This window comes from Acipenser ruthenus, chromosome 2 (genome assembly GCF_902713425.1).
Source record: "Acipenser ruthenus chromosome 2, fAciRut3.2 maternal haplotype, whole genome shotgun sequence".
NCBI classification, from domain to species: domain Eukaryota; kingdom Metazoa; phylum Chordata; class Actinopteri; order Acipenseriformes; family Acipenseridae; genus Acipenser; species Acipenser ruthenus.
Window position 1 is genome coordinate 105,491,163 of NC_081190.1, and position 11,051 is coordinate 105,502,213.

Genomic DNA, 11,051 nt, shown 5'->3' on the forward strand with positions numbered 1-11,051 from the left:
TACAACTGGCCCCAACCCTGGGAGCCATGATTAAACTGCATGTCCTGGCAAGAAACAACAAAACTAACAACAAACAACGGTGTAAACTGTAAGTACACAGGTTAGCTATAACAAATATCTAGGTTTAAATTAATTAACTGGGAAACTCAGGGATATATCATAAAAATAAAGTTGGTGAAAAAAGTTACTTACCTACCTCAAAAATCGTTTTTTGTGGATAAAATCTTAAGCTTTTATCACAGGCAATTTATTTTCCACATGCAGGCAGGGAACCTAACTGAACATGTGCAGAGTGAGTTGCATTACTCTAGCTTGTCTCTGATTGGAGAAATTCAAGGTGTTACAACCGACCCTTATTACAACTGACCCCGGTCTCCCCTATATATATATATATATATAGATTCCAATTGGATGTTTTCTTTATTTTGACTTCTAAAATTGATAGCATTGGTGTTATCAATAACGATTTAAATAATATAATCTCTCAAAATGGTTACAATATTGATGATCCGATAATAAGTTATTTTAAATTCCAATATATGATACAGAGTATGTTTAAAGATAAAGTGCAGATCTTTCATGTTGCTGCATATTTACCAAACGTAATACTACTACTAGGACTACTACTACTACTATTACTACTACTACCATGATTACTACTAGGACTACAACTACTACTATTACTACAACTACTGCTAATAATAATACTAATAATACTAATAATAATAATAATAATAATAATAATAATAATAATAATAATAATAATAATAATAAGGGAAAGCAAATGTCAAACTAGACCTTTAAGCACCTCTTTGACCAGGATGCCCCATTTGAAAACGAGTGTGGTGTTGAAAAGAATGTGTACATTTGCTAATAGATTGTTGAAAGGGTATATACAATTTAGGGAACTTACATATTTATTGTTGTCTATAACTGTAGGCAACCAACAGGCTTTCAACCATTCAGTAATTACTAATACTAATACTAATAATAATGAACTCGGCTGAACAGCATAATCATGTGATTTGTACATTAAATGTACATTTAAATGTTACGACTGTATATTTAGTTTATATATATATATATATATATATATATATATATATATATATATATATATATATATATATATATATATATATATATATATTTATAAACTTTCAAATTACTTTAAATGTCAGGTTCTCTGAGAATTAATAAATGCATTTTTTGCTTGTGCTATTTATTTTAAAATGTGCTTTTAATATTTTTTAAAAAAATGCATGGAGACCCCCCACAAAATGTCCTTTTAAAAGAAAGAAGGCCTAAATTTACAAAACACATTTACTATAGTTTTGATTTATTTAGAAAAGAAGCTGTTAGATCATTCATGCATTTTTTCTGTAAAACATAATGAACGACTTAATTCCAAAATGAAAGACTGACAACCTTTTGATTTGTATATGTATATGTATATACCTAGAAGGTGTTGAGGGTGTCTGTAAGCATAGCATCACAGGGTCTGTCCAATTGTTAGTTATGCAGTCTGAATATCACTGGTAAACTGTATATTACACCAGTTTGAGTGTAGGCTTGGTAGGGGTGGAAAAAACATATGGCTATGATTAGACTGATAGCTTAATGTAACGCCACACTTGAAGGATGGTTATCAAACTGACCTCTGAGGCACACCACCGAGAAGAACAATTTATTTGCAATCATCCTATTTTGCATAAATGCTACACATTATACGTGATAATCTATACGTTCAAGGCATTTTAAGACACATTACACTTTTTTTTTTCAAATGTCATTAGCCTGGGTGACTTTAAACCCAATACTACTCATCCATGATTACCTTATTAATGACATTTGAACCATTGCTTACAGCTCATTACACAAAAACAGCTTTTATTAAAATGAAATGTATTCCACTCAACCGACTAATGAGATATAGAGAAAGGAGATTGATTTACAAAAAAAAGGGAAGGCATTAGGTTATTTAATAAACCTAAATATGTAGGGTAGCCCTCAGATTAGGACCTAAATAGATGTCCAATGAGATAATTAATAAGCGTTTAGCTGCAGCAATTTAGCTGCAGCAAAAATATTTGTTTAGACAGACAAAAGTATAGGTCAGACAGGAATATAAGTAGGCCTACACAATAATTCTACAGCTAAAGCAAAAACAATTTATTTCAACAAACCATTTTACATTTTTTCATTAGGTTTTGTTTTCTTTTTTCTACACTGGAAGTAATGTAGCCTACTTTTTTGGGGGGTGGGGGGGGGGGGGCTTGCAAAATAAGAATAAGAAAAAGAAGAACCTTTTTGAAACTGATGGTACTGAAATCTTGTTCAAGTCTTGTCCTGTTCAATTTTCAAATATTTAGAATAAATTGGTAAAGAGGTTGACTAGTTGGGTATCCGGTTATGCTATAAAACAACCAGTATTTTGTGTTCAATTCTCTTGGTGTATTTTCTTTCTTCTTGGAATTGAAGTACTGAGAGAGGATTGTGTTCAGGTTATGCAGTATGCACTCAGAAGGTTAACATTAATTTAGAACGCTTTGTTGATCTCAAAACTTACCTGCTTGCTTACTTGGCACAACCGTATGACTTTTGCTGATTTTTATGTCGATAAAGACACATTAAAAAACAAAACAACAACTACAGTGGCAAGCTAAGATAATGAAACTGTAACATAATTGTTTTGCATTTAAAATATGGTAAGAAAATGACAACTGATAATCTGAACAGAGGTGGATCTAACTACGAGCACCATATTTTTGTACTTAGTAATGTTATTAAGTGGGTCAATAAAGTGTGTCATGCATGGAAGAAAACCCCAGCAGGATTATTACAGAGTTAAAGAGTAACGGTCACTGTGTAGATCATTAAATTAGACCTCCTGGACTGGAAGGGTGCCTGCAATGCTGGAATCTTGAAGTGGTTGGAATCCATAGGAAGGTTAACCAGTCATCTTGAACTGCACAGCACAAAGAGTAAGGGAACAGATAAAGGTGTCCCTGTATACATTATGTAACAATGTATGTTTGTGCCCATTTCAATTTCAGCTGAAACAATGCATATACTGTTTATAAAAATGAATCTGAAGGTGTAATTGCTTTCTGAGAGATACGGCTAGTACTGCACACAAAATTAACAATAAAACAAACCTCTGTGATCTTGGTTCTTAAATCCAACATATTACTCCATGTTGATCATAATGAATATTCCAGTATAGTCTTGACTGGGAAAACAAGTCACTCAGGATTTGCTTCCTAGTTGTAGCTTGCATTTACTATCACACTGCTTGTTTTAACCTCTAATTTTCCATCTTTTACCAGAAATGATTTGGACATTAGAGCAATTACTGCCAAATAATTCCAGACAGATCTGAGATTATTTAATTATTGGCATTACAGTTTCAGAGAGGCATTCTAACTCTCTGATACAACAGTAGCCTTCTGTGGTATGTTAAATAAAGACATTTGCCCTCTAGGAGACTGCAGCGAAGGCCTGTGGCCTGTAGTAAAAAAAAAAAAAAAAACACAAGCACCCGTAAAGGAAAAGCTGTCTCTTCTTGCAAATCACAGAAGAGCAGATCTGGCACCAGTTTAATCTTGAAAGTCTTGGCAGTCTGTAATCGGTTGTCTTACTGAGCATTGAACAGTCTCTAGTTGAAGTCCTAGTTGCTGTACAAGGGGCCTGTCACCTGTCTGCCACAACTGGCCTTAACAGTAACCACCTAATGAGGTCAAAGCCTTAAATCATAAGTGTTTGAGTTCTACCCTGCGTAATGTTTTCTTTTTCCTTTTCATACACCCTTAACTTGAAAGATCTTACTAAAGCTCTGAAATCCTGTAGAGATTTAACAGGAACAATATTACCAGTGAACCAAACTATAGGGCATACTCAGATTACAGAGGAATTCCAACTAATATAGCACTGTTGTTGCAAACCCAATAGCACTGTACTCAAAACAAGGCAGCTTCTCTCTGAGTCATGTATTATGTTCGTTTCTTCAATGTTACCTTCTCTTCGCTTTCAGCAGATCCTGAGACTTCTGTAACAATTTCTCACTTCTAGCAACTGGGACTTCTGAAGAAAATCATACCTTAACTTTCAATGTTTGGTAAATCAGTGTATCACTGGTTTACCAAACTGAAAATTAGAATAGATTTACTATATTTAAATTTTAAAAAAGACAAGCCTTCATAATGTTCAAGATTTACCGTACTAACTACTAACTACAAATAACGCACAATCCCAACATGTGGTTTGTGGGAGACTGCTCTCTACAATAAATCAACTGGACCCACCTTCCCCCTCCAACAATTGAACATTCTTTAATCAACCAAGTAAAACTGACTCTTGCTTTCCAAAATTATAATTGTGATAAATGAACTATCCTTCTCAGCCTTGGTGAGGTCCTTCCATATTGGGGGTAGAGCACATTGGTTTGGTGCTGAATGATGAATCATCTTCAAATATACTTGTTTTTCCAGTGACCATTGCAGAAACCCATTTTTGGGGGTGTGGAAGGGTGGTGGGTAATTCACTGACACAGGACACAGAGAAATGATTCTGAAACACCGCACAGGTGCCCAGTTTTATTAGGAACTGATTTCGGTTCAGCCCGCAGAGGGCGCTGTTGTCTGTGGCCTGCCATACCAGCTATGGTAGCGACAGAGCCACAACTATACCGGAGCGGTACAGGGTACAGAGGTTTAAACAAAACATTAATCAAAATGCGAAAGGAACAGGGAAAACAAAACACAGTAAACAAAACTACAAAATAAAAAGTGCTGCGCTCGGCAGCTTCACCCCAACCGTCGCTACCCGCACGGCCCGGGTCTCCGTCCTACACTCGCGGCTCCCTCAGCCTGCTATAAACCCTATCGGGGCTGCCCAAGAGTTTTCCCCGCTACCGCTAATTCTTTTATTTCTTTCTTTTATTATTTATTTGTCTTGCTGGGATTTTCGTCCCGGCTGATTTTCCTCCAGCGCTTCCGCACGCCTTTTACGTCTCCGTGGGCAGACCTGAGGGAACAGCAGAATGTTAACTTATAGGGTCAGCAATTCCCCCAAGACCCGCCTCCCAGCCACTCAGAGAGAAGGAAAGTCCGCACACCCACTCTCCCCCCTCTCCGTGTCACTGCCATGACTGACAGGCGGATATTGACGAGCTGCTGCCCTCTCCCTGCAGCACTATGAACACGTCAGAAGAGTCAGCACAGGTCTCCCCCTGTTACAGGGGGTAAAATGAAAAAAAAAAAACATCCCACCCCATCATTTTGCATTGGTAATAAATGGATAACATTTGGGATACAACTATCACCAATTGTAGTGGGGTGCCTGATGTTTATCTATTCAGGGTTACCAAGCTTTTTAGGAAACAAGCTGTCTCAGTTGGGCAATGTCCCACCCTCAAGCACCACAAACCAGCAGTTGTTAAATACTAAGGAGGCTGCTCTAAAAGCTGAGTCAGTGCTGAGGAGAATGCAAGACCTGATCAGGCACACTGGGTAATTGTGGATCAAAGTGCATGAACAGCCTTTTCTTCATGGCTGATAACTTAACAGAAACTGGCTTCAGTCTAGTATTATTCCACACTGAACTCCATAACCACCTCCTATGCTCCAAAAACAATATTTTATAATGTAGATGTTTATATAATGATTCAGAATTAATCCGACTTTTAAATTGCAATGTTTTGAAATAATATATAAGCTTCAATCAATCTGACTCAAACGATTCAATGTTTTTTGCTGCTTTCAATTTGGTACCATCATCATTCAACAGCCTAAGATGTTGAACGACTGCATTAGCAAGAATAACCTAGGTTCATTTTTTAAATATAGATTTTTGCAATTTTATGACATTTGCATGCAACATCCTTTGAACTAACCTTTACAACGACCTAATAACAAGCTTTATTTTATGTTATAATCTCCTCTTAAGGAAATAGTCATAGGCCACGTTCCTTATTAGAACCTATTAAAAACAAGAACACTCTCTTAAGTGTGTCTTCTTCTGAACATACACAATTTTTAAAACCTAATATAAATCCTGATACTTCAGACAACCACAGCAAGCCATAAATATTATGCAGCTACAAAATAAAAAATAAAATTGAAATCCTACAAATTTTATTGGCTTTTCTTTATAACACTTTAACATGCAGTTTTCTTTCAGTGCCACAAATTAAGAACATAAGAACATAAGAAAGTTTACAAACGAGAGGAGGCCATTCAGCCCATCTTGCTCGTTAGGTTGTTAGTAGCTTATTGATCCCAGAATCTCATCAAGCAACTTCTTGAAGGATCCCAGGGTGTCAACTTCAACAACATTACTGGGGAGTTGGTTCCAGACCCTCACAATTCTCTCTGTAAAAAATGGCCTCCTATTTTCAGTTAAATTTAAAAAAAGACAAGCCTTCATAATGTTCAAGATTTACCGTACTAACTACTAACTACAAATAACGCACAATCCCAACATGTGGTTTGAATAGATTGAATTATTTTAGCCTGTCTGCATACGACATGCCTTTTAAACCCGGGATAATTCTGGTTGCTCTTCTTTGCACTCTTTCTAGAGCAGCAATATCCTTTTTGTAACGAGGTGACCAGAACTGAACACAGTATTCTAGGTGAGGTCTTACTAATGCATTGTAAAGTTTTAACATTACTTCCCTTGATTTAAATTCAACACTTTTCACAATATATCCGAGCATCTTGTTGGCCTTTTTTATAGCTTCCCCACATTGTCTAGATGAAGACATTTCTGAGTCAACATAAACTCCTAGGTCTTTTTCATAGTTCCCTTCTTCAATTTCAGTATCTCCCATATGATATTTATAATGCACATTTTTATTGCCTGCATGCAATACCTTACACTTTTCTCTATTAAATGTCATTTGCCATGTGTCTGCCCAGTTCTGAATACTGTCTAGATCATTTTGAATGACCTTTGCTGCTGCAACAGTGTTTGCCACTCCTCCTATTTTTGTGTCATCTGCAAATTTAACAAGTTTGCTTACGATACCAGAATCTAAATCATTAATGTAGATTAGGAATAGCAGAGGACCTAATACTGATCCCTGTGTATAAGTATTATATTCTTATGCATGTCGCATGCTGCCTCTCTCCTTCTGTGTCACAGGCTTTACCCACAAAGAATGCATGAGACAGGACTCTAATAAAAAATAATTACTTATTTTCTTGGTACACAAAAATATTTAGAAATAATGAAAAATTAAATACACAAACTGCAATATAAAACTTGTTTTAAAAACATGGCAACATGTGTTAAAAATGTATAATTTTAAAGAAGTTCAGTTCAGAGGTTATGCATAGGTCAAGTGTTATTAGTATCGGGTCAAATGAAAAGTTCTAATGTTGTAAGCCAGCAATGTTTCCCTTAATTAGACATCTCTGAACAGCGAGGTAAACCTTTTAATGGCTGTTGGTATTTTAAGACTGCAGCGAGTCTACCTCCAACTGCCCAGTATACTTGTCTGTTGTCAGAGCAACAACTTCAGCTTTTAACAAGAATTTGGTTCAATAATCGGAGCCTCTGATCTTTGACAGGCTTATAATGAGGAGACAGATTGTTAATGCTGAAATAAAAAGCATACAAAAGCTAAGAGAAACTTGTTTTTGTCATGTTATCCAACATGTCAACATCAAAAGTAGTCACGGAAACTAAGAAATACTGCCAGTTTTTAAGAGAAACTGAAAGTGACTACAACAGAACCCTGAAGTTCTTAATTGTGCACATGAATATTCAGTGTTTTCAGATTGGATTTATTTAGAGATGGATATAAAAAAATACTTTTAGCAACATAATTAAAACACTTAGTACATTTGCTACAGAAAATGACAACCCTGTTGAAATATCAATGAATGGCAGTTTGCCCTTTCATTTGGTATTGACCATAGATAGTTAAGAATTGGAACGTTTCTAACAATTTCTAACAACGCAACATCTAAAAGCAGACAACTGCATTTACAGTTAAAGGGACCTCATGTAAACTAGCAAAACCAACCTAATCTCTGACCAGCTTAGTACCAACACAGCAGGAAGGCTGTTTGAGATGCTTGGTTTCCCTGCAGAAATATAAATATGGCAAGTGAAACTCAAGCAACATTATGGCAAAATAAACAAAATATTGCTGGAAATTTAGAAAAAGAAACAAAAAAAACCTGTCACTGGCTCTGCTACAGTAGCGATTCAGCGCAATGGGAAAGCTATAACTGAGCCATTTTCCCCAGCAGTTAGAATGCCCAGGCTGTCCTCAGGGTGAAATCCATCAAGCAGCATGCTCCATTCTATCAAGCTTTGCTCAGGGAAAGGGTCAAGTGGTCCACTGCCATGCTGTTTGTGCTCATCAGAGACATATTTAATTTAATTAAGGTTGTCAGCACTATTGATTTTGGCAGTTTCAATTACTGCACTGTTATGGCTTCTGGATCAACTGATCTGTGATGGGTCCTATCAGTACTGGCGCACATGGAGGAACAGGCCCTTTGTCTCCCTTATAACCTGACATATCCTGCCAAAGGCCATAAGTTATTACTTTTATCCAGCCCTACTCGCCTTCTGCTCCTCATAATTAATTTCTCTTAGACAGCTCTTTATTGTTTAATTTGAGCAGTTTATAATCAAATTGGGCAGATTAATTGTGACTGAATTTAAGGCTAATGAAAAATAAAGGTTTTTAATAACTTACCCTTCAATTACTTTAGACAAGATAAAATAAAACACTTTAAATGTTGTCACCTTTTTGAGAAATAAATTAGACTGTTTAAAGAACAAGGGCATTTAACAAGCACTTATTAAACACTTATCACCTGTATATTCTGCTCCAGAAATGTAATTACAAAATCTGTTTTACAAATGTTTCTGTTTATGTGCTGCCTCAAGCTTTTGGTCTGTTTGTCATGGAGTTTATTAATTCATTAACAAAAAAAAAAAAAAACTTTCCCACAATATTGTTGCAGTTGCAGTGGGTGGCCACCACTAGCGTACAGGCAATAGTAGCTCTAGTGCTGAAGGACATACAGTCGCAGACAAAAGTATTTGGGCAGTTAAAAAAATTAGAAAAAACACAAAGAAAGTGATTTCTATAATTTCTAATTGTTCTATTGTATATAAATATGTATGTAAATATATAAATTAAAGTACAGATTCAGCTTTATAATACAACAAATTATTACATAACATAAATAAAATGAAAAATAACATGCAAAAACTAATTTCATACTTTGACAAAAGTATTTAGGTACTCTTACTTTAGTATATTGTGTGCCCACCCTTTGCTTCCTTTACAGCTTGCAATCTTTTTTGTTTTTTGAAATCAGTTCCTGGAATCTTTCTGGAGATATTTTTGCCCATTCTTCAACACATACAGCTTTGAGTTCTGCAATCGACTTTGGTTTCCTTTTTGTAACAGCAGCCTTTAAGTCAATCCACTACATCTCGATGGGATTCAAGTCTGGGGACTGAGATGGCCAATCCATAACTGTAATATTCCTTTTTTTTCAGAAATTTCTTAGTAGACTTTGCAGAATGCTTAGGGTCATTATCCTGCTGGAATACAAACTTCCGTCCAATAAGCCTTCTAGCACTGGGTAACAAATGAGAGTGCAAAATGTCTTGATATTTTTCAGCATTCATTGATCCTTCTACAATACAAAGGTTGCCAGTGCCTGAGGAAGAAAAACAAGCCCATACCAATGGACAGTGGACATTTATCTTGTTAAAGTATCGTTGAATTGTTCGCTTGTGAATTTCTTGACCATCTCTCAATTCTTGTATCAAATCTTTTGCAGTTATCTGAAGATTTTGCTGGGCTGCTCGAACGATCTTCTTCCAGATTTTGCAGAAATCTTTCTTGGTCTTCCACAGCTAGTTGCAGTAGTTCCTGTTCTCCTGTGTTTGTCAATAATAGCCCACACATTGCCTTTTGGTAAACTGAGTCTTTCTGCTATTTTTCTGGTATTTTCTCCTTTTTTTGTTTAGTTGTATTACTGCCATTTTGAAATTGTTGCTGTACCCTTTCAATCAGAACAATCTTGCGTTACATTATCACCTTTATTATAATACAAAATCTCATCGATTTCCAAAAACATTGAGCCCAACAATGGGTGTAGATAAATGAGTAGAGTAAAAATAGGAGAACAGCCTCATCCCTTGGAGCATCCCGGTGCCGCCTGCTGAAAAACAAACAATAAAATAATAAATCTATGTGCTCATTACGGTGAACAAAAAATGTTAGGCAGAGGAGCATCGTATACTCCCCCCAAAGGAAAAGAGAGGCTGAGAGATTTGCAGAGAATCCCTATTCACTCAAACTTGGTGTGCTGTATTCATCCTTGTGAACAAAAAACAAAAACCAAAAGAAATTTAAACGAAAACCAAAACCAAAAATGAAAAAATAAAACTATATATAAATACATATATGATTATGGCCACTACACCACCTCACACATTTTGCTGAATGTGGAAAAATCTCAAAAATAAAAATAGTCCCCCCCTGTCACAAGGCTGGCTGGTAGTGACACGTCAGACCCGGAAGAAACACACAGACAGACGGTGGTGATGAGTGAAACTGAGACGCAATGGTAGCGTTCAGAAGGTTTATTGCAAAATAAAAAGGTTTTAAACACAAAACAGGACACGGCACTGGAGCCAAAATAAACAGACAAACAAAAACGTACTAACACACAAAACAAGTGGACAAACGTTAACAAGTACCGTGCTGGCACTTCCAGCACGCTGTAGCAGTTGTTATCTTTTTAGTTTCTTTTTAGTTCTCCTCCTCTCTCTCTCCCATTCTCCACTCACGAACACCCAACCCCGAGTGAATGAAACGTGCATCTATTTATACTGTTGTGTTGGGATTCAATTACTAATTAATTATTCACTTGAATCCCAGCACGTGAATTAATTATGTGCAACCTCGTGCGCGCATATTACTTACTTTAAATGCACGTGCAGTGATGTGCAATCCCATGCCTAAATACAATTATACATTTTTAAATACACGTGAAACACAGACCCGT